This window comes from Lepidochelys kempii, chromosome 3, assembly GCF_965140285.1.
Source record: "Lepidochelys kempii isolate rLepKem1 chromosome 3, rLepKem1.hap1, whole genome shotgun sequence".
NCBI lineage: Eukaryota > Metazoa > Chordata > Testudines > Cheloniidae > Lepidochelys > Lepidochelys kempii.
In genome coordinates this window covers 6,513,799-6,540,531 of record NC_136382.1, presented here as the reverse complement: position 1 = coordinate 6,540,531, position 26,733 = coordinate 6,513,799, and the positions used below count along the sequence as shown (strand labels likewise).

Below are 26,733 nucleotides of genomic sequence, written 5' to 3'. Positions count from 1 at the left end.
TTTCATGGCATCCAGTGTTCTTCCAGGTGGGCCCCGGTTATGTTCATGCTGGTGGAGATGCTTTGTAAGGCGTGTTTGCAGTAATTGTCACCCCTCAGTGCTTTTGGAAGATGCTCAGTGGGGTTAACAGTGGAACCCAATGGATAACCCCACAGATTCAAAGGCATCCTTTTCAGAAGGGAGCCTTGCTGCAAGCCAGAAATGGGGTGGGGTGTTCTCTTGAGGTGAGTAAGTGTTGTTGTGCTCTGAAAATGAGGGACTAATAACACAAAGCTTTCAACTGGAATCTAGATCTCCGCTCTCCTTCCCATAACAAGAACGGCCATACTGAGTCAGACCAAAGCTCCATCGAGCCCAGTCTCCGGTCTTCCGACAGTGGCCAATGCCAGGTGCCCCAGAGGGAATGAACAGAACAGGGAATCATCAAGTGATCCATCCCCTGTCACCCATTCCCAGCTTCTGGCAAACAGAGGCTAGGGATACCGTCCCTGCCCATCCTAGCTAAGAGCCATTGATGGGCCTATCCTCCATGAACTTACCTAGTTCCTTTTTGAACACTGTCATGGTCTTGGCCTTCCCAACATCCTCTGGCAAGGAGTTCCACAGGCTGGCTGTGCGTTGTGTGAAGGAATTCGTCCTTTTGTTTGTTTCCGCCTCCAGCCTGCCCCATAAACAACCCTGCACCTCTGATCATCTGTTCCACACTCACAGCTGTGTCGCTGCACCTGGGTCCTGACTTGCAGCCCCCCTGCTATTCCTGCAAGTGTGTGCACCGCACAGTCACGTAGGGTGTGTTTACCCTGCAGCTGTGAGCGAGCCGTCCAGCCTGGCAGACAGACTTGCACTAGCGTGTAAAAAGTAGCAGTGTGAACAGTGCAGCTCCGGCAGAGACTCAGGTTAGCCACTCGAGCTCAGCCCAACGGGGCTGGGTGGGGTGGGGTGGGCTTGGACTCAGGGCGGGGGCTAACCCAAGCCTCTGCCAGAGCCGCAACGTTGGGGTGGGCAAACTACGGCCTGCGAGCCGTTTTAAACCGGCCCGCAAGCCTCACCACGCGGCTCGGCGGCACTCCGGCTGGGGTGCTGGGTCGGGGGCCACACCATGCTTGAGGTAAGTGCTGCTTGGAGCCTGCACCCCTCAGCCTCTCCCGATGCCCCAACCCCTTGCCGCAGCCCTGATCCCCCTCCTGCCCTCTGAATCCCTCAATCTCAGCCTGGAGCACCCTCCTGCACCCCAAACCTCTCATCCCCAGAGCCTGCACCCCCACCCCAATTTCGTGAGCGTTCACGGCCCGCCATACGATTTCTATTCCCCGATGTGGCCCTCGGGCCAAAAAGTTTGCCCACTCCCGCACTACAGTCATTCTGCCAATGTTTAGCCTGCGAGCTCGAGCAAAGTCATGCAGGTCTGTCTAGCTGCTCTCGCAGGCACATGGCTAACTGCAGGGTAGACGTACCCAGAGACCTCCGATTTCAGTAGGAGACGAGTGTAAAAAAACATTTTTCTCTCTCTCCTGCCCAGGTTTCTAATTGCTCTCGGCGTCCTCTGTTACGTGAATGCCTTTGCCAGTATTAGCTGTGCTGTGTTTTGCAGCATCTGTGCGCTTCGTTATTGTGCTTTGTACTTCCACTTACAGCTCTTTAGTGAAGGCAAAACCAGCGATCATTTAGCCTGCATTCTGCTAGCATCGGTGCAATGGGATTTCAAGTAGGCGAAAGGACGGTGTCTTCATGGTAAGCTGGAGATGAGTGACCCATTATGTAAAGAATCAAAGGCGCAGAGCCATGGGGCTGCGTTTGCTGATGGCCTCTCATCAAGGGGAAGTAATTTTTTCCATTCCGTGATGCCAGCTCCTAAAGGATCCCTGGAGTTTGATCTTAGTTCTTTTTCTCTTCCAACCCACTTGCTGTTGAATGCCACAGGCTCAATAATTGACTGCAAAACTGTTCCACACACACTTTCTACTCTCTCCATCACCGGAATATTTAGGCATGTTCCAGCAATGTGTTAAACATTGTGATTGACAGCCGGCTGGCGGTGGTCTCTCTGATCCAGCTAGAGACCTCATTAGTAATCGTCTGGGGGTGAAAACTGTCAGATTGGGTCGCTTCAGGATGACTTCAGACATCAAGGCTCAAATCCTCAAAGATATTTAGGCTCCTAATTTCCATTGATGTGATTGGAAGTTCGGAACCTAAATACGCTGGAGGCGATAGGCCCCAAGTGCCTGCCCAAAGAAAATCAGAGAAGATACAGCAGGGTCAAACGGGGGTGAGACAGATCGTGGCTCCTTTCTGATGTTCCTGTGCCACGACAAAGCCCTGCAGTGCGCCGCCCCAAATGGAGACTGCCGACACCATGAATGTGCCACGTTGTAGGGTACTAGTAAGCGAAGGGCACCTGGGATTTGAATAAGGGGATTTTTCCCTGCTCAGCCGACACTTCCGGGCTGCCCCAAATGGCAATAGCCTGCTCAGCTGTCATTCAAACCAGCTGTTGGAGCTGGTTGTTTGGAAGACAGGGGAATTGCTCCCCGCTGCCATGTTGCTGATGAGGTAGATGGGTAGCACCCTGCCTGCCCATCCCAGAGGCCAGCGCTGCTCTCCCCTAGGAGAGAATAACCTTGGAGGTGCGCTCCCTTTCCACAGCTTCTGCCAGTTCTGTGGTGTTTTACAATGGGCTCACCCAGCCACAGTGACGGGATAAAAAGCCACCAACCCATTTCAGAGAAGCCACTGGATGTTACGGAGTTTCAGGCCTTGGATTTGGTTCAGAGGGATGAAAGCCAAGAGCTTTATACTGCACCTTCTGAACTACAAGGACTAGAGGCAGGTGTGGTGTCACCGCCCAAAGGAGAAATCCTGCACCTGTCGCCCAAGTTCCCAGGACTCCCCCAGCCCAAGTTCTGTGGCCTTGAGTCGAATCCTCAAAGGAGCAGGCGCCGGGGACGAATCTTTCCTGGACGCTCGACAGCAGCTACTGCGCTGCAGCATCTGAATTCTTAAAGGCAGAAAAGGAGTCAGAGCGAGACATGAACCCTGCTCATACGTCCCCCCGAGTCATTTATCCCTAATGCAGATGTCAATAGCTACCGATGGAGATACTTGTCTGATGGATTAGCCTGGCCCAGTTACCAGGGAAAGAGCTGTCAGGGCTTCATTTGTAAGGTGAGTACAATGCAAGCTGCAGCCTGTGCTGGAGAAATGCAGCGTCCAAGGCTGCTGTTTAATAAGCATTTGCCTTCCCCTCGAACCAGCCATGGGGTTCATGTCAGGGACACAGCTGGGCTCGAGTTTCCACAGCAAGGATGTGAGGAGCAAGGAAGCCTTGAGACAGTTGTAATACAGAGCTGATTGCTGCCAGCTGACTGCCCGCTTGGGAGGAAGATCAATAAATGAAGCTTAAGAAAATGACGAGAGTCCATCCAGGAGGAAGATCCATCCCATCCTTGTCTGGGGTGGAGAGTAAAAAATGTTTGGCAAGGAGTTCCTGGTCTGATTTAGCCACAACCCACACCTCCCTCACCTAATACCACAGTTGAGGAAGAAGGCCGTACTGGTTAAAACACTGACCTGTTTAGAAGGGAAGTGAAGGCTATAAACAATTTTAAAAATTTATATATAGCACATGGAAGAAAGGGGAAGTTGATAAAAATAAGTATCAATCAGAAGCTAGGAACTGTAGAAAACTGATAAGGGAAGCAAAGGCACATAAGGAAAAATCTATGGCCTGCAGAGTTAAGGACAATAAGAAGTTTAAGTATATTAAGAACAAAAAGAATCTTAACAATGGTATTGGTCCATTATTAGAGGGAAGTGATAGAATTTTCAATAATAGTACCGAAGATGATGATGATGATACCACTCTTCCTATTCCACTGTTATCTCAGATGGATGTTAAACCACAACTACTGAAGTTAGAAATTTTAAATCAGCAGGTCCAGATAATTTGCATTCAAGAGTTTTAAAAGAACTGGTTCAGGAACTCATTGAAAAACAGGTTTGGGGGAGTCCGTAAAGTAATCTATTTAATGCCCCATTAATCTGTTTTTCCTAAGGTATGGGTCACCAGGGTGGTTAAGGAAATACTTGAAGGACACAGATAAGGCCTTCCAATAAGTGACTGACCCAGGCAATATTCTTTTCCAAAGCAAGAAACCTTTTTATTGATAGGAATAATAATCCCTAGCACACTAATAATCTAAAACCATAAATCAGACACAGATCCCTTACTGGCGTTCTGAAAGCACAAATCCTTAAATGCAAGTTAAAGAGCATTCAAACCGCAACATCATACAGGTGAAATGATTCTGAGTGCCACAATCTGTTACAGATGGCCAGTCTGTGAGAGATCACTCTCAGTACTTCTTAAAGTTATACTTTAACTTGTAAACATGTAAATTGCAATTAAAAGGCCCACACGTCTCGAGCATACACATACTAACACCATGCTACATTATACCATGCTCTTTCCACCCATAATTATAAGTGACAAGCTCACTCTGTGCCTTGAGTGGTTGTCAGCAGGCTAGTATAAGAAGAGCTGCAGGGCGTGAGGTTAGTTCCTTGCTGGAGCTGGAGGAGTGTGGATGGTGTGCCTGGCTGGCTGAGGGAGCTACAGGACCCTGGACAGGGCAGTGCTGGCAGAGACCAGAGGGGTGGGAGAACGCAAAGGAGCGCCAGGCTGGCTGCTGGGACTGAACCAGGACAAGGCCCCAAAGTAAGGGTGAAGAATGTGCTGGGGCCATGGGGAAGTGGCCCAGGGAATTGTAGCAGTGACACAGTTTATTTAAAGGGATATGGCACGGCTGCTCGCTATAGGGTCCTGGAGTAAAGGGTTCTCTTCCCCCCCCACCCCCGGGACAGTAGCCCGGACTTTGATACAGCCAAGAAGGGGAACTGAACTCTTTTAGGTTTCAGAGTAACAGCCGTGTTAGTCTGTATTCGCAAAAAGAAAAGGAGGACTTGTGGCACCTTAGAGACTAACCAATTTATTTGAGCATAAGCTTTTGTGAGCTACAGCTCACTTCATCAGATGCATACTGTGGAAAATACAGAAGATGTTTGTTTTTATACACACAAATCATGAAAAAATGGGTGTTTACCACTACAAAAGGTTTTCTCTCCCCCCACCCCACTCTCCTGTTGGTAATAGCTTATCTAAAGTGATCACTCTTCTTACAATGTGTATGATAATCAAGGTGGGCCACCTTGATTATCATACACATTGTAAGGAGAGTGATCACTTTAGATAAGCTATTACCAACAGGAGAGTGGGTTTGTGTGTGTGTGTGGGGGAGAAACCTGGATTTGTGCTGGAAATGGCCCACCTTGATTATCATACACATTGTAAGGAGAGTGATCACTTTAGATAAGCTATTAGCAGCAGGAGAGTGGGGTGGGGGGAGAGAAAACCTTTTGTAGTGGTAAACACCCATTTTTTTCATGATTTGTGTGTATAAAAACATCTTCTGTATTTTCCACAGTATGCATCTGATGCAGTGAGCTGTAGCTCACGGAAGCTTATGCTGAAATAAATTAGTTAGTCTCTAAGGTGCCACAAGTCCTCCTTTTCTTTGAACTCTTTTAGTGGCCCCAGCTCTTCAGGCCCCAGAGTGGTGAAGAGTTTCCAGGAAGGGAGCTGTTGGTGAGATGAGTCACTTCGCTGTTCCCGTCTTTGGTAACGAACAGATAAGGAAAAGCTTGCGCCCAGAGTTCAGCCGGAGGGTTGTTCTCCCGAGGAGAGGGGCTCCCAGGAGAGCTCCTAGGAAAGGAACTCAGGGAGGGATCTGCCAGATAGCTGCAGGAGGCCTGTCTGGGAGAAGAGTTGCAGTTAGCAGGAAAGTCTCGGCTCCAAGGATGGGAATCGAGGTTGAGTGTGACTGTGGGTAAAGGCCCTGGGTGTCAGACTGGTACACTCGGATGGCGTTTGTGTCCCGGATAAGCAGTCTGGGTGAACGTCTTGCTTGTCTTTTTCATTTCATTGGGGAATTAGCATAGCACCTGGACGCAAGAGGGCATGGGGAGGAGTCCTGCACCTTTTACACTATTCAAATCCCCTGCTCCCTGTGACGTGCACCTTAAGGCAATTAACTACCAAACCTACTATGGCACTGACATGTCTGAGAAATACCGGTAACTGGAGAAATCTGAAAAGATTGAAAAAAAATGAATCTAGTACCAGCCTTCCAATAAGTAAATAAGAACAATCCTTGCAATTGTGGCTCTATAAATCTACCTCCTCCCCCTGTTACCCCCCGTTTTCAGAACCCACAGCAGTGGTAACTTAAAACTGTTTCACTCCAGGCGGTGTCCGGAATAAATCAGTCGGAACACAGCACGTCCGGCTGATGACAGATTGATGAAAGTAAGCATGCTCTAGCTAAAACTACTAATTATTAGATTTAAGCAGCATAAGCAATAGGTTTAGAACATCCCAAATAATTACCTAGAATCTGAGATGGTATTGAGTAATTAGCAGCAGGTCAGCGATGGCCTGTCGCTTCCCTGGTGGGGAGTATGATGTCAGAAATGTCTCTCTGGCTAGCTTCAGAGAACTGTTCAAAGTACACTCTATTATGTAGTCTTTTTATAACTAACTTTTGCAAATCACACAGCTCATAGTGACCCCTGCTGGGTCATCACTTCTCCTAACTTCAACAAACATTCCTAACCATCTTCGTCATAACAAGCTTCTCTGGCAAAGGCGCCCAAAACTCATTATTTTCTTTCAGCCTCAAATTGTTGCCTCTTTTCTCCCCTTCTACCATTAACAGAGACTGCCAGCCTGCAGCTAATATTTGACTTTGTCTCCAGAAGCTCGACTTGTTCAAATAAACCCTTAACGAAGTGGAGTTCTGTTTTATTAATTCATGGTGCCTGAATGCATGCAATATGGTTGCAATTAGCTTAATACAATTCTGGGGCAACACACCCCTCCATCCTGGGGCAACACCCCCCTAAACAATGTAATTAATACGAAGAGGAACAATTGCTGAACATCTATGGGATAATAGAAACCGAGAAGCAATAAACTGCACAGGATTTATAAAGAATAAATCCTACTAGACAAACCTGATTGCTTTTTTGATAGGATTACAAAATAAGTGCCTTGAAAGGCATGCAGATGCTGTAATGAATTTGGAATTTATTAGAGCAGTTGATACTGCATCTCATGAAATCTTCCTTGAAAAACTATTTCAAATTGGCTTGGGAAGGGATGTGGTCATGCCCTTCTTCTTCACTCAGCGCACAGTCAACCTGTGGAACTCCTTGCCTGAGGAGGTTGTGAAGGCTAGGACTATAACAGGGTTTAAAAGAGAACTGGCTAAATTCATGGAGGTTAAGTCCATTAATGGCTATTAGCCAGGATGGGTAAGGAACGGTGTCCCTAGCTTCTGTTTGTCAGAGGGTGGAGATGGATGGCAGGAGAGAGATCACTGATCATTACCTGTTAGGTTCACTCCCTCTGGGGCACCTGATATTGGCCACTATCGGCAGACAGAATACTGGGCTGGATGGACCTTTGGTCTGACCCAGTATGGCCGTTCTTATGACTGAAAGCCACCGGCAAGAGCATAAAGATAAACAGCAAAGGGTTGAGTTGTGGGGTGGGGTCTAGTGAATTACTAGAGGGAACACCTGGAAAGGGGTTAATGAAATTCACAGCTGATACTGCTGTAAACTGGGAGGGGTTGCAGATAACCCAGAAGACACAGGGATAGTGAAGTGGACTTGGAGAGCTCAGAAACATGGGCAGCAAAGAAATGAAATGCGATCCAGTTTGGAGGGAAATAATCTAAAACACAAATACCCAAAGGGAGCATGGAAACTGGAAGGCAGGAATGGTACAGGCAACTGTACTGTACCATGGACAACAAGCAGACAAGCAGTGTGATGTGGAAGCCAATAAGGCCAATGAGATTTGGGACTGCGCATGCAAAGCAAGTGGTGGGAGGTAATGAGAGGTATCCCTCTCTCTGGCTCCAGGGCAGACGCACCTTGAATATTGCCATCATTATCCAGGTGTGGAATGAAACGGACAGATTGGAGAGAGTTCAGAGGAGAGCAACAAAAAGGATCCAGGGACTGAATTCCAAGGTAGGAGTTAAAGGGTTAAATAGCGTATAGCTTGGTGACGAGATGACTGAGGTGTTGGACATGAGTCTGCGAATATCTGGAGGGAGAAGAACTACGTAGTGTGAAACCCACGGATATTTTAGAGCCACGTTAGCTGCTGCAGCGTTAAGGTTCTCCCAAAGCACCAGGTGGGCACGCGGCCCCCAGCACCGGACCATGGGGTGGCGCATGGCCCCCCAGAGCACTGGGCAGGGGTGCGGCCACCCCCCCTTCAGTCCCAGAGCACCACATGGCGTGCGGCCCCCAGCCCCGGAGCACCAGGCGGTGCACGGACCCCCCCTCCCCAGCCCCGGTTTGGTGTGTGGTGTGTGGACCCATCTCCCCCCTGCCCTGAAGTGCTGGGTGGTGCGGTCTCAGGGCCGGGCCCCCCCCGAGTACTGGGCAGCCCCAGCTACACCAAGTCCCATCTGCCCCAGCCCCAGCAGGCTTCCCTTCCCAGCAGAGGAGCAGCCTGCCTGGACTGGGGCCAACTAGCAGCAGAAGGGGGGTCTCCTGTCGGCGCGTGGGTGGGGCCACATGGGGCTGTTTGGGGAGGCACAGCCTTCCCCTGCCTATTAGACGCGCCACCCCTGCATTCCTTCCTTTTGAAGGTGACTTTTCACAGGAGCAAGAACCATTCAAAATCATTTTCATAACCTCGGTGAAGAACAAGAATTTGGGTGATTCTGTAACTTCGAACAGCCCCTTGCTTCAATGGACAGGGTGCCAGATCCATGCCCAAAGTCTGACAGGGTGCTGTGAATCTCTTCCAAACTACTGGGGATTATTTCCAAAGTATTCAGGTGGCCAGTCCGTCTTGTTTCTATGAATCTTTGCAGGTTCTGGCCTGAGTACAGAACACTTGATTCATGCCTGTGAGGAAAAAACCCTGTAGATTTACAATTTGAGAACGTATCTGCCATTGCTGATGGCCAGCCCTCTGTGGAGATAGAGGTGGTTAGGGACTATTTAGAAAAGCTGGACGTGCACAAGTCCATGGGGCCGGACGAGTTGCATCCGAGAGTGCTGAAGGAATTGGTGGCTGTGATTGCAGAGCCATTGGCCATTATCTTTGAAAACTCGTGGCGAACGGGGGACGTCCCAGATGACTGGAAAAAGGCTAATGTAGTGCCAATCTTTAAAAAAGGGAAGAAGGAGGATCCTGGGAACTACAGGCCAGTCAGCCTCACTTCAGTCCCTGGAAAAATCATGGAGCAGGTCCTCAAAGAATCAATCCTGATGCACTTGCATGAGAGGAAAGTGATCAGGAACAGCCAGCATGGATTCACCAAGGGAAGGTCATGCCTGACTAATCTAATCGCTTTTTATGATGAGATTACTGGTTCTGTGGATGAAGGGAAAGCAGTGGATGTATTGTTTCTTGATTTTAGCAAAGCTTTTGACATGGTCTCCCACAGTATTCTTGTCAGCAAGTTAAGGAAGTATGGGCTGGATGAATGCACTATAAGGTGGGTAGAAAGCTGGCTAGATTGTCGGGCTCAACGGGTAGTGATCAATGGCTCCATGTCTAGCTGGCAGCCGGTATCAAGTGGAGTGCCCCAAGGGTCGGTCCTGGGGCCGGTTTTGTTCAATATCTTCATAAATGATCTGGAGGATGGTGTGGATTGCACTCTCAGCAAATTTGCGGATGATACTAAACTGGGAGGAGTGGTAGATACGCTGGAGGGAAGGGATAGGATAGAGAGGGACCTAGACAAATTGGAGGATTGGGCCAAAAGAAATCTGATGAGGTTCAATAAAGATAAGTGCAGGGTCCTGCACTTAGGACGGAAGAACCCAATGCACCGCTACAGACTAGGGACCGAATGGCTAGGCAGCAGTTCTGCGGAAAAGGACCTAGGGGTGACAGTGGACGAGAAGCTGGATATGAGTCAACAGTGTGCCCTTGTTGCCAAAAAGGCTAACGGCATTTTGGGCTGTATAAGTAGGAGCACGGCCAGCAGATCGAGGGACGTGATCGTTCCCCTCTATTCGACATTGGTGAGGCCTCATCTGGAGTACTGTGTCCAGTTCTGGGCCCCACACTACAAGAAGGATGTGGATAAATTGGAGAGAGTCCAGCGAAGGGCAACAAAAATGATTAGGGGACTGGAACACATGAGTTATGAGGAGAGGCTGAGGGAGCTGGGATTGTTTAGCCTGCAGAAGAGAAGAATGAGGGGGGATTTGATAGCTGCTTTCAACTACCTGAAAGGGGGTTCCAAAGAGGATGGCTCTAGACTGTTCTCAATGGTAGCAGATGACAGAACGAGGAGTAATGGTCTCAAGTTGCAGTGGGGGAGGTTTAGATTGGATATTAGGAAAAACTTTTTCACTAAGAGGGTGGTGAAACACTGGAATGCGTTACCTAGGGAGGTGGTAGAATCTCCTTCCTTAGAGGTTTTTAAGGTCAGGCTTGACAAAGCCCTGGCTGGGATGATTTAACTGGGAATTGGTCCTGCTTCAAGCAGGGGGTTGGACTAGATGACCTTCAGGGGTCCCTTCCAACCCTGATATTCTATGATTCTATGAGTAACCATTGGCTGTCACTGGTGATTCAAGCAGTGCGTGTAAGCTATTTGCTTGTTTAATTTTGTGTTGTAAAATCACGTGTACGCCACACCTCCTTTGCACAAAAGTTTGGCACCATCAGAACATCAAGTATTTTGTGGATCAAGACCCAGTTCATGAAGGTCTTACAAAATTTCTTGTGTAATATCTTCAGCAGTGAGGCCATGCACACCTGCCCGCCTTCCTCGGAGCAAGGGTCACTCCCATGCCAGAGCCCGCTGGGAAATCCTCACTGTGAAGCAGGCACGTTCTTGGCCTGCCAGCCTGAGCTGCCAGCCGCGTCGGGGGGGAGGGGGCAGCGTGGGGGCAGCCTCAGATGAGGGAAGTTTGGCGAAGACAAACTCCTTCCAAAGAGAGAGGCCTGCTTCCCAGGGTGCTGCTGGGCTGATCTGGACTTCAGGGCTGGGTGGTGGTGGTGGTGGTGGGGTCTTGGGATTATTAATGAGGGGAAGGATGGTCCAGGGGTTAGGGCACTAGCCTAGGAGAGCGGAGTTTGGGGTTCAGGTCTCTGCTCCACCAGACTGCCTGGGTGACTTTGGGCAGGTCACAGAGCTTAGACTACACTAGGAGACTAGGTTGGCTTAACTATAAGGAAAACATCCACCTCCGGAGTGAAATGAAGCGACCGAAGTCCCTGTGTAACCAGTGCTAGGTCGACAGAGTTATTCTGACACTCTGGGTACCACCGCGCAGGGAGGTGGGCGACCCACGCTGATGGGAGAACCCCTCCTGGCTGTGTAGTTAGTGTCGACGAGCCCTTAGCCTTTCTGTTCGTGTTTCCCATCTACAGTGGGGATCATCGCACTGCCCGGCCTCATCAGGCTGGTGGGAAGTGCTGTGAGATCCACTGCTGAAAAGTGCTAGGTAATTGGGTGGGGGAGGGTGTGTGTGTGTGTGTGTATGTATGTATGTATATGTATGTATGTGTGTATATGTATGTGTGTATATATATATATATATATATAAACTTCATGATTGTCTGTATCCCAGGAGCAGCCTGCCGGCTGAGCCAGGAAGGCTATTCTAGCGGATATGGTGGTAACCTAAGCCTCTAGAGATCTGGGTTCATTTCTGGCTCTGCTACAGCCTCCCTGGGTGCCCTTAGATGGATCAATGAGTCTCTCCATGCCTCAGTTTCCTAGCTGTAAAATGGGGGTGATGATCCTTCCCATCTCCCACCCTGTCTCTTTCTCATCTATGTGGACTGTCAGCTCTTTGAGGCACGGGCTGGCTCTCGGTTTTCGGATGTGGTGCCTCGTACAATGGGTAGGTTTGCCAGGTGTCCGGTTTTTGACCAGAATGCCTGGTGGAAAAGGGAGCTGGCGGCTCCAGTCAGCACTGCTGACCGAGCTGTTAAAAGTCTAGTCAGCAGCACAGTGGGGCTAAGGTAGGCTCCCTGCCTGCCCTGGCTCTGAACAGCTCCTGGAAGCAGCCAGCATGTCCCCACTCTGGCTCCTACGCAGAGGGGCAGCCAGAGGGCTCCACGTGCTGCCCCTGCTGCCCCTGCCCCAAGTACCGGCTCCACAGCTCCCAGTGGCTGGGAACCATGGCCAATGGGAGCTGCAGGGGCAGTGCCTGCAGACGAGGCAGTGCACAGAGCTGCCTCTCCACGTAGGAGCCAAACAAGGGATATGCCTTTGCTTCTGGGAGCTGCTTGAGGTAAGCACCACCCGGAGCCTGCACCCCTGACCCTCTCCCATGCCCCAACCCCCTGCCCCAGCCCTGATCCCCCTCCAAACCCCTCAATCCCATCCTGGAGCACCCTCCTGCACCCCAAACCCCTCATCCCCAGCTGCACCCCTGAGTCTGCACCCCCCAAATGGAACCCTCCCATCCCCCTGCACCCCAACCCCCTGACCCAGCCTGGAGCCCCCTCCCATACTCCAAACCTCTCAGCCCCAGCCCCACCCCAGAGTCTGCACCCCCAGCTGTAGCCCTCTCACACCCCTGCACCCCAACCCCCTGACCCAGCCTGGAGCCCCCTCCTACACCCCAAATCCCTCATCCCTGGCCCCACACCAGAGCCTGCACCCCCAGCTGGAGCCCTCACCTCCCTACACCCCAGCCCGTAGCCCCTTCCCACACCCTGAACCCCTCATTTCTGGCCCCACCCTGGAACCTACAGCCTCAGCCCAGAGCCTGTACCCCCTCCCACACCCCAACCCCCTGAGCCAGCCTGGGGAAAATGAGCGAGTGAGTGAGGGTGGGGAGAGCGAGTGACCGAGGGAAGGGGGATGAAGTGAGCAGGGGGTGGGGCCTCAGAGGAGGGGTGGGGCAAAGGTGTTTGGTTTTGTGTGAGTAGAAAGTTGGCAACCCTAACAACGGGGCCCGGCTCTCAGTTCGGATACAGGTGCGAACGTGGCACAGATAAGCAGGACGCTCCTGAGGAAGGCTGAGCAGAGACTGGGGAAGGGCTGCAGTGCTGGTCTCTGTGTCAATGGTCGCTGCCTCCTGAGACCCAGAGGTTACAGGGATGGCCCCCTGGGCCGGGCCAGGCCAGGGAGGAGAATTGCACTGACTTGCTGTTTCCCTGACCCTGGAAAATGTTCTGCTCCCCAGCCTGCCAGTAGGACACCCCCTGTGCAGTGTCATCCCCCCTCCCTCCCCGGCTAGAGGCTGGTCCACCTGGAGGATAACAGCCTACTACCAGCTAATGAAGTTACTCCTTGGCTCAGGTGGTAGAGGTCTGCGCTAAGGGTCTGAAGGTAGCGGGCTCAAGTTCTGCCGAGAGCCCCTGGTAGGGTTGGTTACAGCAGCTGGGGGCCAGGTACCAGGGTGCCCTCAGCCAGCCCCTGGAGGAGGCCCCTGCCCCATGCCCTATTCTGAGCGGGCTGTCTGCCTCTTGCTGCAGCGGGGACTCACGCTGGGATCCTCGTAGCCTGTAGGTAGCAGCTCTGCCAGGTGAGCCTCCCATGTGAGCTGTCAGGAGCCAGAACGGCTCTGCTCAGGGCCTGGAGAAGTCGCTCTGGGCCGATCGCACAGAGACCCTGTGGCCGAAAGCAGCCGGCGTTGGCGTGTGCTGAGCACTAGGTTGTCGGAGGCCGGGGATGTGCTCAGGCGTGGAGCAGTCAGGACCAAAGGCCAGCGTTTGGGAAGTAGGTATTTCAGCCGCCCTAGGAAAGGCAGGGTGGTGAGCAAAGGAGCGAGCTAATTATTCACTCCGAGGGAAAACAGACCGGGGGAAACTGGACGAGGCAGAAATAAATCACCACAGCTTGGAGATATGGGATAGTTAGCACAGCATGAGCATAGGCTGCAATGTGGCCAATAAACACCACAACAGATCCTCCACCCTCCTTCTCGGCCTGCACCGTGCTGCGTGCCAGGACTGCTGGGGCCTTCACGAGATAACACCCCTCATCCTCCTAGCCAAGATCTTCTGCTGGCCCATTTTCTGAGGTCCCTGCTTGGCTCTCCTTAAAGGGGTCTAATTTTTGGAGGGCGGGGGGGATGACAATCAGGGTCTCAAGTCAGGCGTCCAGTGTCCCTGGTCACCTCTGACTGCTCCTAAACAGCCCCGTAGCTGAACTAAAAGAAATTTATCATCTGGCCTCTTCTTCAAAGGGGAAACAAATAGGAATTCTGGGTGCTCAGCAGCAGGCGGATAATCCGCCAGCCCTGTATGTCCCCCAAGGGCCCCTGCTTTGTGGGAAGAGGAACATCTAACTGGAGCAGAGGGAAATGATCCCATAGTTGGGACCCTCCTTCCAGAGGATGGGATGATTTAGTTGGGGATTGGTCCTGCTTTGAGCAGGGGGTTGGACTAGATGACCTCCTGAGGTCCCTTCCAACCCTGATATTCTATGATTCTGTGATGTCGTGGTATCCTTTTGCACTGAGGATACCTCTCCAAGGGAGGGAACTCCAGTTATTGGGAAGAGACAGGTAATAGTTACGGGGGATTTGATCATTAGAAACATAGCTGGGTTAGTGATGACTGGGAGAACTGCATGGTGACTTGCCTGCTTGCCTCAGTTTCCAGCTGAGGCCTGTCTCGTCTGCCCGGCCCTTGGGCTGGGAGGACGTCTCCTTTGTCTGATTTTTCTCTGCCTATTGTTCTCCTCTCTGTGAGCTGTGTGTGTGGAAAGAGATGCTGAGATCCGTGGGGGAATGGGGAAGGGTGGCGAGAAGGAAAGGTCATTATGCCGGGCAGTGGCTGACAAGCACAGAGCAGCAATAGGAGAGATGCAGACGATTACTGTGAGAGTGATGGCATCTCTGGGTTGGAGTCTCTGAAATCCCGGCCCCTTGTGTAATTATTCATCCCCAGTCAAACCGAGCACAATATGGGTTCCCCCTTTGTTTTCCAATTTTCCCCTAAATCAGTGGGTTCTGGCCAGCTCTCCCTGATCCTTATAGGGCCCCCATCACAGCAAAGTATTTCAGCCCCTCTCAACCTTTAATGTATTTCTCCTCACAACACCTCTGCATGGCCAGGCGGTACTATAATACCCATTGTAGAGATGGGGAGACTGAGGCACACAGTGATTAAGAGCTAGAGTCACAAAAGGACATAGGTGTGTGATGTTGACCACCTCGCAGGGTCCCAGTGGCTGGGCTCCAGCCTGAGCTGGGAAGTCTACACTGTAATTAAACAGCCTTGCAGCCTGAGCCCAGGAAGCTCGTCAGCTGGCACAGGCCAGCTGCAGGTTTTAATTGCAGTGTAGACATACCAGCCATCTGCCCAGTGCGGGTGGGCGTGTTAATTACCATCTCATGGCTGCTCAGCGACCTGTGTGAAATGCGTGGGTGGTCTCAGTCATTTTTCAATCTGGCAAACCCCATGAATAGTCTTCTCAGCTACCTAGGGCTGAGTGAGCACAGAACTCAAAACCACAGTCTTTCTCCAGGAGCTGGCCCTGCCAGGTAATGGCTGAAGGACGTGGATAAGGGATGATGGTACGTATGGAAATATCCCACTGCTTCCACCTATGCTCTGTGAGCAGAGCATATTGGTCACCAGCCTTCACCTTGTTTGGCAACAGTAAGTTCACTTCTAAGAATCCCAAAGGACCCGCGGCAGGGCTGAGAATCTGCAGCAGCTGAGTCTGCCCGGAACGCCTTTGGCAATGTGGGAAGAGGACGAACCATGCACTAGTTCACTCGCCGATACATTGGAATGTACCAACCAGCCTCTGTTAAGCGGCTAATTCGCTAGGTCGCACTTTGCCCTAGACCGGGGGATGAAGCTGTGGAATAGGCCGTGGGCACGTTGTGCAGCTTTTAATGACCTTTGGTCCTGCCCAGCTGGCGTGTTGAATCAAAGCTGCTGATCTGTTACAGAGGCCGATGATCCGATGGTCGCCCAGCCTTGCATTCAAGGGTCACAGACATGGCTGCATTTTATGCCGCTGGACCAAAGCCTGCTGCGGTCTGATAACAGGAGCATGAATTAATAGAGCTGCAGGAACTCAGCCTGAATGTGTCACTTGGACAGGGGTGGTACCCAGAATTATTCACTTCTTCGCACCAAACGCGGCTAAGAAAATGTCTCTGGGGAATTGGATCAAGGGCATGTTAAATCCCAACCGTTCAAGGAGTTTCCAAGGGCCCCGGGAGAAGATGATGCAGACGCCATTATGCCAAGTAGCAAAAAGCCCCAAGGTCATCAGCGTTAGAGAGAATATGTCGGTTATTAAGGAAATGGGGTAGGCAAAGTATCAGACCTGGGGAACAGGCTCCAGGGCCTTTGGCCTCTACGCCCCTGGTTTAAAAAGGAGCGGGAGCAAGAGTCGATCTCAGCTGGAGTCCGATCTCTGGTAGGAAGTTTTCCAGCTCAGAAAAGCCAGTGTCCCATTGGGCACCATTTTAACGCTTTGTGGGCAGTGCAACGACTGATGAGCTGTGGAGAGTGAACTCCCCTCTCATCCTTAATACGGGAAAGACACGTGGGACTGCTAGATACCAGCAAACCGCCCGGCTCAGCACGAGCTGGCAGCTCCTGGGGATCAGTGACTTCTGAGCAGGTTCTGAAGCTTTATAAAGCAGCTGCCTCTCCACCAGCAGGGGTTTGAGCCAGAGCTCAGTGGCGTAAGGGGCAGGTGCTGGTGGCCTGTGATAGACTAGACGATCCGCTGGTCCCTTTTGCCCTGAAACTATGACATAAATACATCCCGGCCTGGAGTTAACAAGCAACGTCCTTGCCTCCTGACACTCTGTTTCATAACTCCACCTAAAGGATGCCTGGCATGCGCTCCCCAGCCTTGCCTGTGACCAGCCAGCTCTTCTCACAGGGGACCAGCCGGGCACCTCTGCACCCAGCCTGCGAGCGGCTGCAGCTAATTATGAAGTTAATAATAGAGCTGCTAACAGCCAGTCCCCTTTCGCCACCTGCCATTTATTTGGCCGTAGATCATTTATCAGAGGTCCCCACACACTTCCTAAAGATCGCCTGGTCCAGATTTATCGTCCCTCCTGCGGTCAGCACTCATTGTCCCGGGGGACGTGATGAATAGTTATGGCTTTTCCTTTCATGAGCTGCATGCATGTGTGTGTGGGGGGGGAGTTCCCTTAGCTCTGCCCCACAGCAGCTGTCTGCCCCCAGAGAACGCTCCTGAGAGCCAGGACTTCTGAGCGGGCTTTTAGACGAGATGGGAACCCCAGGCCTGGAATGCTCCTGGCTATTAATCTACAACCTCCTCTGTTTGCTGGGTCCAGCTCTGACAGCCAGGGGTCTGGGAGAAGTGGGTCCCGGGACACCTCAGCCCAGCTATTCTCAGTGTGTAGCATGGGACAATTGGGGACATTTGTTTTTCTCCCTCTTGCAGCACTGACCAGCCGCTGGGGTTTCAGTCACTGTTATTAGTACCAGTCTCCTGGGAGCTAGGGATGGTTGTTATCGTCCTCCGGATGGATTTATTCTCACCACACCCGGTTCACACAGGGAGCCCCAGGGCCAGGTTTGTTAAGGTGTTTACTTGCCTAAAGATGCAGATTTCTTGTGGGATTTTCGCCCAGATCCTCAAATGTAGTTAGGTGCCTAACTCCCATTGGTTACAGTGGGAGTTAGGCACTTTGTAACAGCATGGTTGCCCATGGGCTGGAGAGCCTGAGACTAAGCCAGCCCTGAGGACCAGATGAGCCCCAGCTGAGAGCAGGCAGCGAGTTCCTATCTCTCTGCACAAGGGAGCAAGGAGCTGCCAGGGGGCGGGTGGTGGGGAGAAGTAGCTGTGGGGGGAGGCCGGGTCGTAACCTGGGGGATGCTCAGGAACAGAAACCTGAGACCCTGTATCTGGCGTGAAGATGCAGCAAAGATCGGCTCCTGCAGAGGCGCTGAACTGGGACCCAGCTCTGGCCAAGCGGGCTGGGAACCCCCAACTAAGGGGAGAGAGACACTGAACTGGAGGGCCAGAGTGTACCTGAGGACCGAATAATTTGGGCCCCAAATTTTCCCATGGACTGGGTGGAGTCTGTTTGAGGAGCCCTGTGAAGGAGGAAACAAGGGTGGGGCGCTGCTGTGGCAGCCCTGGCCATGAGGAGGCGCTGCGGAGACAGTAAGCGGCCAACCTGGTTACATACCTAATTACCATGGAGGATCTGGGGCCTAGGCACTTTTAAAACCCAACCAGGCTTCCCCCTGCGCCCCGTTAAACATGGGACTCAGTGGGCGCACACACAGCGATAACACAGAGCCCACTGGCGCAGCTACCAGGGGTTCTTCACCTGAGTGCTCCTGCCCTCGTGGTGAGCGAAAGGCGTCCATGTGTCATTAACTCTGCCCTGCGGGAGAGGCAGGCTCGCTCCTGATGACTTTGTAATGGAGTTCTAGACTGAATGGAACGAGAAGGCGCCCCTTGTGCAGGGCCTGAGCCCCCCCTCGTGCAGGGAGAGGTCCCCCAAAACGCTCTGTGTTGGCCGATCTCCTGAGCTCCAGTGGGTTAGCCAGGCACTGGCGACTTGCACTCGCTCTGGGTCTCAGTGAGATTTAACCCTTTAAATGATGGCAAAATAAATAGGAATCGTCCGGCTTGTTTCCCCCCATCTCCCATCCAGTCATCTCAGATCACGGGCTGCAGGGGAGTGTGGGTTTGTAATGTTGGTTGCAGAGGGCCGAATTCAGAGCCAGTGAAAACGAGGCAGAAAGTTACACAGCCGGGAGTGGTTGCCAGTGTAATTTGCAGGCTAAGGACAGGGCTGTAGCAAAGAAAGCAACAACAAGAGGGTGTACGAGGTGTGAGAGAAAGCAGACTCTCTGACACTTTCCTTTCGATGCTTCCCATGTTACAACCCCCAGCCTTCTGCCCCCCCCCCCACACTTACTGTTGTCCAACTTACACTCCTATTTATGTCAGGTAGCATTGCCTAGTGGTTAGAGCATTGGACTGGTGCTTTGAAGACCTGGGCTCTAGTCCTGGCTCTGCTACTGACTTCCTGTATGATGTTGGGCAAGTCACTTCCCCCTCCCCTTTATCTGTCACCTCAGCCCCTTGGGGCAGGGTCTGTCTGTGCAGCGCCCAACATGACAGGGCCCGTAGGTGCTGTTTTAATTCTGCTAATAAGTGATAGAATTTAGGTGAACAGCCCCAGTAGGGGAGATTTGTTCCCAATTACATCAGATCTGGGTTTGGCCCAGAACTGGTGTAAACTACAGCGCAAAATCTGGCTTAAGTGAGCAATGGGTAGGAGTGAGTCTAGTGGTTAGGACACAGGGCTGGGATTCTGGACTCCTGGGTTCTATTCTTCTGGGATCTTTGGAAAGTCACTTCGTCACTCTCTGCCTCAGTTTCCCGTTATTTACAAATGGGGTAATGGCACTTCCCCTCCTAGCAGCACTATGGGAATTAATTCATGTTTACAAAGTGTTTGGCTCCCAGCCCAGCTCCCAGTTCTCGGGGTGGGAGGCTGGCGAGGGCGGGGACATGCTGCTGGGGGCTGTGCTCGCAGTCAGCTTCTACAGAGCTCTGTTCAGAGTTCACCTGTCCATGGCTTTGGCCGGTCACACCCTGATCCCCATCTATCCCCAGTGAAAAAAGCTCACCCCACCGTCACAGGTGGGAATCTCTGCTGAGGAGAGAATCAGGGCTGGAAAAGCAGGCGGCTGTGGATCGGGATTGAGGGGCATCAGCAGAGCTGCGTGCAGAGCCCAGGACTGGGACGGCGAGGGAGGGGGCTGTGGGTTGGCGTTGAGGGGCATTGGCAGAGCTGTGGGGGGAGCCCAGGACTGGCCTGTGGGGGGGTTCTGCGGTTGGGAACAGACCTGCACTGGCAGAGCTGGGTGGGAGGGCTCCGGGGTGGCTGCATGCTGCATTGAGATGGGGGGGGGGCTGCAAATGAGGCTGTCAGTCCCTCAGTTTCACGAGCCCTGGCACATCAAAAGCACACGGTAAAAGCAGCCTGCGGTGATGAGAGCCTGGGCGATACCCCACCTCCCCCAGCCAGGAGGGCTCAGGGACACAGCCATGCCAGTAACCTCAATCCACCGCTTTCCTCGCTCAGAATTACATCCCAGGTTAAGGTCTCCCCATTGCCTGGATTTCCTGCGTCGCGCCCGGTAACAGCCAGTGGCCTGGCGGTCGGCGCGCTGGGGCTGCGGGTCCCTTCCCCCTGTGCTGTCCCAGCACGCTGCGTTCCAGCTGGGCTCAGCCAGGGAAGCAGCTCCCCGTTAGCGGAGCTGACCTGCAGGTTACCCCGGTAGCAGGGGATCTCGGATGCTGGCAGGGAAGGTGGACCAGGGGCGTGGGTCCCATTTCAGCTGGTGTCATATGAACATGCCTCCTCAGTGCCCAGAAGCAGTCAGGGCTCGACCTGTCCCATGCACAAGTCCCACATGCCTGGCACTGGGTCCGTGCTGTGGATTTGGGGAATGGGTGATGTTCCCTGAGATCAGCCTAAGGCCCTGGGAGAGCATCAAAGGGACTGTCTTGAATCGGAGTGTCAGGCCCATGTCTGGACCCCCTGCCCGCCAGCCTGTGATCTCAGCACGGTTTGATATGAACCGGCGGGTGCATTACATTGGGTTGGCACATCCTGATCTGGGACAGCTGGCAATTAATGGCCCTCGTTCTGGGTGTCACATTAATTAATATCGTCTCGAGAGACGCGTCCGGGAACAACCACAACTAACTGCCGATGACGTTTCTTTGTCTGTGTGCAGCTTAGGAGCTGTCAAGTTTCCTTCCCCACTCTGAACTCTAGGGTACAGATGTGGGGACCTGCATGAAAACCTCCTAAGCTTACTTTCACCAGCTTAGGTTAAAACTTCCCCAAGGACAAATTAATTTTATCCTTTGCCCCTGGATTTCCACTGCCACCACCAAACTTTATCTGGGTTTACTGGGAAACATAGTTTGGACACAGCTTTCCCCCCAAAATCCTCCCAACCCTTGCACCCCACTTCCTGGGAAAGGTTTGGTAAAAATCCTCACCAATGTGCATAGGTGACCACAGACCCAAACCCTTGGATCTTAGAACAATGAAAAAGCATTCAGTTTTCTTACAAGAAGACTTTTAATAGATGTAAAGGAATCACCTCTGTAAAATCAGGATGGTAGATACCTTACAGGGTAATTAGATTCAAAACACAGAGAATCCCTCTAGGCAAAACCTTAAGTTACAAAAAAGACACACAGACAGGAATAGTCATTCTATTCAGCACAGTTCTTTTCTCAGCCATTTAAAGAAATCATAATCTAACACATACCTAGCTAGATTACTTACTAAAAGTTCTAAGACTCCATTCCTGTTCTGTCCCTGGTAAAAGCAGCATACAGACAGACCCAGACCCTTTGTTTCTCTCCCTCCTCCCAGCTTTTGAAAGTATCTTGTCTCCTCATTGGTCATTTTGGTCAGGTGCCAGCGAGGTTACCTTTAGCTTCTTAACCCTTTACAGGTGAGAGGATGTTTTCTCTGGCCAGGAGGGATTTTAAAGGGGTTTACCCTTCCCTTTATATTTATGACAGGAGCTGTTTCGGAAGTGGCGGCCACTGGGGTTATTGGAACGGGGACACACAACACGGGCATCAAACATGGCATCTTGCCCACCCAGGTAAGGCCCGGAGCTGGCGGAATGAGGGCTGGCTGGGGAACCAGAATGCTGTTGGGTGAGAAGTTTCAGAATAGGTTTGGTTGAAAAAGAGCTCTTTGGGGAGAGAGGGAGACCCCCGGGGGGTAGGACGCGCTCACCTGGCCTGTGACAGACCCCGAGTCAAGTGCCGGAGCTGAATCAGGCAGGGCAGGGCCTTGAACCCGTAACTAGGCCGGGAAGAGCTTGCCTGGCCCCTTTCAAGTCAGACACAGGATGCTGTTTATCCCCCACTACAAACCATCTCAGAATTCACAGCTCAGGGTCCAGTTCATCTGCCCAGCCCCCAGCCTCCGAGGCTTCATCCCTGATAAAGTTTGCAGATGACCAAGAAATTGGAGTGGTCGATAATGAAGAGGACGGGTCACTGATGCAGAGCAATCTGGATTGCTTTGTAAACTGGACTCAAGTAAACAATATGCATTTTAATATGGATAAATATAAGTATGTACATGTGGGAACAAAGACTGCAGGCCATACTTACAGGCTGGGGGACTCTACCCCGGGAAGCAGTGACTCTGCCAAAGATTTGGGGGTCCTGGTGGATAATCAGCTGAACATGAACTTCCCGAGTGATGCTGTGGTCAGAAGGGCTAATACGATCCTGGGATGCATAGACAGGGAAATTAGGAGCAGAGACGTTATTTCAGCTCTGTTTTTGGCACTGTTGCAACCGCTTCTGGAATCCTGTGTCCAGTTCTGGTGTCAACAATTCAAGAAGGAAGTTGATACATTGAAGCGGGGTCAGAGAAGAGTCACGAGAATGATTAAAGGATTAGAAAACGTGCCGGATAGTGGTAGCTCAATCTATGTATCTCAACAAAGAGACGGTCAAAGGGTGAGTTGATCACAGTCTATAAGTATCTACATGGGGGAACAAATATGTAATAATGGGCTCTTCAGTCTAGCAGAGAAAAGTCTAACAAGATCCAACGGCTGGAAGTTAAAGTGAGGCAAATTCAGAGTGGAAATAAAGTGTACATTTTTAATGGTGACAGTAATTAACCATGAAAACAATTTATGAAGGGCTGGATTCTCCATCACGGACAATGTTTCAGTCACGTTCGATGTGTTTCTAAACGCTCTGCTCTAGGAATTTTTGGGGGACGTTCTCTGGCCTGGTTTACACAGGGGGTCAGTCTAGATGGTCGCAATGGTCCTTTGGGATCTGTGGTGCACTCCAGGGATGCCGAGCAAAGAGTTGCACAGGAAATGTTCATGCTGTAAATGGAGGCAGCTTGAGGCCTGCTCAGTAATATGGTCTCAGCAGGGAGTGAATCCTGGCATTGCAGCAGCTAGAGACCGAACACACCTGGTAGGTCACAATGCAGCACTCATCACCCAGCCAGGGCAGACATGCCCAGGAGAGGACACATCTGATGTTAGCCTGATTCTGGCCAGGGCACCTTACATAGGATGGGGCTGTTTTTACTGTCCCTTTCCAGCCCGTGATCACATGTCCGCCCACCCCTGTGGATCTAAAAGAGCCCTGGCTCTCCAGGTTTGACACAGCCTCTGGACTCTGGACAGCTTCTCTCTGCAACACAGTGGCACTTGCATTCTCTGGCATCTGCACATGGCGCAGAGGGACACATTGGCCAATCCGTTAGATGCACGCGCGTTTCTGCTGACAGGGATGAATTGTGTTTGAAGTGCAGCTAAGCTCTGGGGGCACAAATGGGAGCAGCTGCCGCTAGGATTCAAAAAAGAACTAGAGCAGTTCATGGAGGATAGGTCCATCAGTGGCTATTAGCCAGGATGGGCAGGGGTGGTGTCCCTAGCCTCTGTTTGCCAGAAGCTGGGAGTAGGTGACAGGGGATGGATCACTAGATGATTCCTTGTTCTGTCCATTCCCTCTGGGGCACCTGGCATTGGCCACCGTCGGCAGACAGGATACTGGGCTAGATGGACCTTTGGTCTGACCCAGTGTGGCCGTTATGATGTTCTTATGAGATTTGAGACCCAGGGAAGTGACGGGGCTGAAGGAGGAACTGCTGTTTCCTATTGTAGTTTAGCTCAAACTAGCTCACACTGCCCTGCCAAGGGACATCAGCCTCTGCCTAGAGGGAGGGGCCCTGTTTTTCAAACGGGAATTAGTTTGGGGAAGTCCTATGCAGGATGTCAGACTAGATGATCACAGTGCTCCCTTCTGGCCTTATCTGTGAGTCTTCTAGGGGCAAGAAAGCAGTTCAACCTCCATGGCCCGTGTCTTCTGAGCCGGCCTGCAAGGGGGCCAGTCCAGCTGGTGGCTTTGGGGATATGGCCATCTGGTTACTAGGGACTGGAGCAGGCTGCACTGACTGAATTCACACAGTGGACACCGAACAGCTGTCAGGTGGGAACAGGTTCCACTCACTGCCAAGCCAGGCCAAGGTTCTACGTCCCCTTCGCCCTCCAACCCCGTCCCCTACAGTACTTTGGGGGAGTGTCTCAATGCCACTTCTCCTGCCTGCTTCATGGATTGTCTGGAGGATTATCTGGAGGGCCCCGTTGCGCTGGGCACTGCACACGCAGAATGAAAGAGGGTCCTTGCCCCAAAGAGATTACAACCAACAGCCCAAGGGAATCGCTTTCAAACGCTCGTGAACTCCCACTTGACTTGTTCTTTGGTGCATGGGGGACAGTAGAGGGTTTTTCTTGCTCTCAGAGAGGTCTCTGATGATTTCCCTATGCCCTCAGATAACTGACACCTGCCTTATTGTAACAATAGTGCATTGGGCTTATATAGCAACTTCCCCTGGCTGACCTCAAAGGACTTTACAAATGTGAATTTAATTAAGCTCCATGACACCTCTATGAAGTGGGGCTGCATTATCTCTCATCTTACAGACCAGGAAACTGACTTGAGAGATCAGTGGCTTGCCCAGTTCCGTTTCATAGGGTGAGTGGCAGAGACTGAAATAGAACCGAGGAGTCCTGACTCGTAGACCCCTGTCCTAACTGCCAGGCAACACTGTACCATGCATGTTTCTGCTTCATTTTAACAGCTGGTACTGAGCAGGTAGGCTCCTCCTGCCTGAGGAATGGGGGCTTTGCGAGGCTGGAAAAGGATTTGTGGTGACATAGTTATAAATGATCGACAATAACGCACTGCTTATGCACAGTCTGTGATCTCCCCTCCTGATTTATGGAGGAGCTGAGGGCCGGTCTCCAGGATGGGCACGTGCTGAAATAAATAGAGCCGTGCTTAATTCAGCCTTTAGACAATCAAATGTGCTTCATTTCTAGGTGCAGAGCGTTCTGTCTCCAGAGCAAAAAATCTCTGTGTCAGAGCTTCTAAATATATCCCGGGCCTCGAGCCAGTGTCATCTGGAAGCAGAGAGGGGGGACAGGTTGCTTTTTAAAATTGCATTTGTCTAGAGCTTCTTGGAGGTTTTTAGTGTTAAAATGAGTCCAGGGGGATGGGTGGGAGGGAGCATTGCATCAGGTCCTGGTGACCTGAAAACATCTAACGTGGCTAAGTAATTTTCAACTTGTTATTTCCTTATTTCAGCCTCAGATCCTACCTTACTTTCACTGGCGTTCAGTATGTCAGACAGCCAATCTCGTGTCGTGGAGAGTGTGCGGTGAGATGGCTAGAGGCGTCACATGGCTTGGCAGTCTACCACATGAGGATATTGTCACCACCTTGTGTGTTTACAATGAAACATCACATAAATGGTTACTACCCTAGAACAGCCCCGATGTATGGGTCCCCTCCAGGCTGTCACTTTCAGTCGCCATCCGAATGTTTAAGTTGAAGAAAATCAAACCAGTGGAAACATACAAGGCTGCTTCATGACATGCTGCAGAGACTGAGTAAGCACGTGGGAAATGGGCTACCCTAATTTTAGGTCAGCATCGCTGATTCTTTGGAGAGCAATAGGGTCCTTGGGAGCACAGGGAGGTAGCTTGCTATAGGACCGCAGCGGGATCCTGCAGAGAAAAGCATTTGAGCCGTTCCCTCTCCTGGGAGATACACTCCACCACTTCACTGCCTTCTGCTGTTCAGCTCACAAGAGAGCCTTGATTTTTCGCTGACACGTGGGTCACCAAAAATAGTTTTTCAGCATTTTTTGCTTTTGTTGTGAATCTGTTCCCCTTATTCTACTAGGGCTGGGTTTGTTCCGGGGGCGGGGAGGGAGGTGGCTGCAGCTCGCAGCATGGGGCCCTGGGAAAAGGTTGATATTTCTGAACTTAGGATGGAACCGTGTTGCCGGAGGATGAGAATGTGTGTCACGTGTCATGCACACGCTGAGCAAATCGCAGAGTGGCACCAGGCTATCCCTGGCACGGAGCTGTCTTTTACAGACGCCTGGAAGTTAGGTGAAAAACTCCTGCTAACCCCATTGCAATACTTACCACATTCCCTGCCCCCACCTCCATTCTGCCAGTGACCCCTTTGTGCATCCTTTCACTTATCCAGGCCAAGATTTATACTAATGAATTTGGGGCCCAATTTGAGAGCTCTTAAAGGGGCCTGAGTTTCTGAACGTGCTGAGCACCCACTCTGTAAGTTCAGGGCCAGTTTGGAAAGGTTTAGCGCCCTGCTGCCATCTCTTGACTCTTTCCACCCAGCCCTCCAGCCCAGCTCACCACGCCACTGCCTCTCCTTGTTCAATCCCTCCTCTGGGTTGGCCCTGAGCAGTGAATTAACCTACCGAGGGACGGAAACGAATGGGAACCCAACACATGCACTTACTGTAACTCAGTGGAGGCGGGATCTTGTTGTCATCCTTCAGAAGGGAGAGCTCCTGGGAGCCCCGAACATTAGAACAGCCACACTGGGTCAGACCAATGGTCCATCTAGTTCAGTACCCTGTCTGGCAGTGGCCAATGCCAGGTGCTTCAGAGGGAATTAACAGAACAGGACATTTATTGAGTGATCCATCCCCTGTCATCAACTCCCAGTATCCGGCAGTCAGAGGTTTAGGGACACCCAGGCCATGGGGTTTGTCCCTGCCCATGCTGGCTAATGGCCATTGATGGACCTATCCTTCATAAACTTACATAATTGTTTTTTGAACCCTGTTATGGTCTTGACCTTC

At 51.6% G+C, this 26,733-nt stretch overlaps 1 long non-coding RNA gene across 1 annotated transcript; it reads left to right on the top strand.

Annotated features, from left to right (window-relative positions):
- The first annotated feature begins 7,467 nt into the window (after window positions 1–7,467).
- On the top strand, window positions 7,468–26,500 carry LOC140908448 (uncharacterized). The gene is made up of 4 exons (XR_012157869.1): window positions 7,468–8,097; window positions 17,454–17,585; window positions 21,585–21,670; window positions 25,200–26,500. It is a non-coding gene; the product is annotated as an uncharacterized LOC140908448 (long non-coding RNA).
- Window positions 26,501–26,733: the final 233 nt, after the last annotated feature.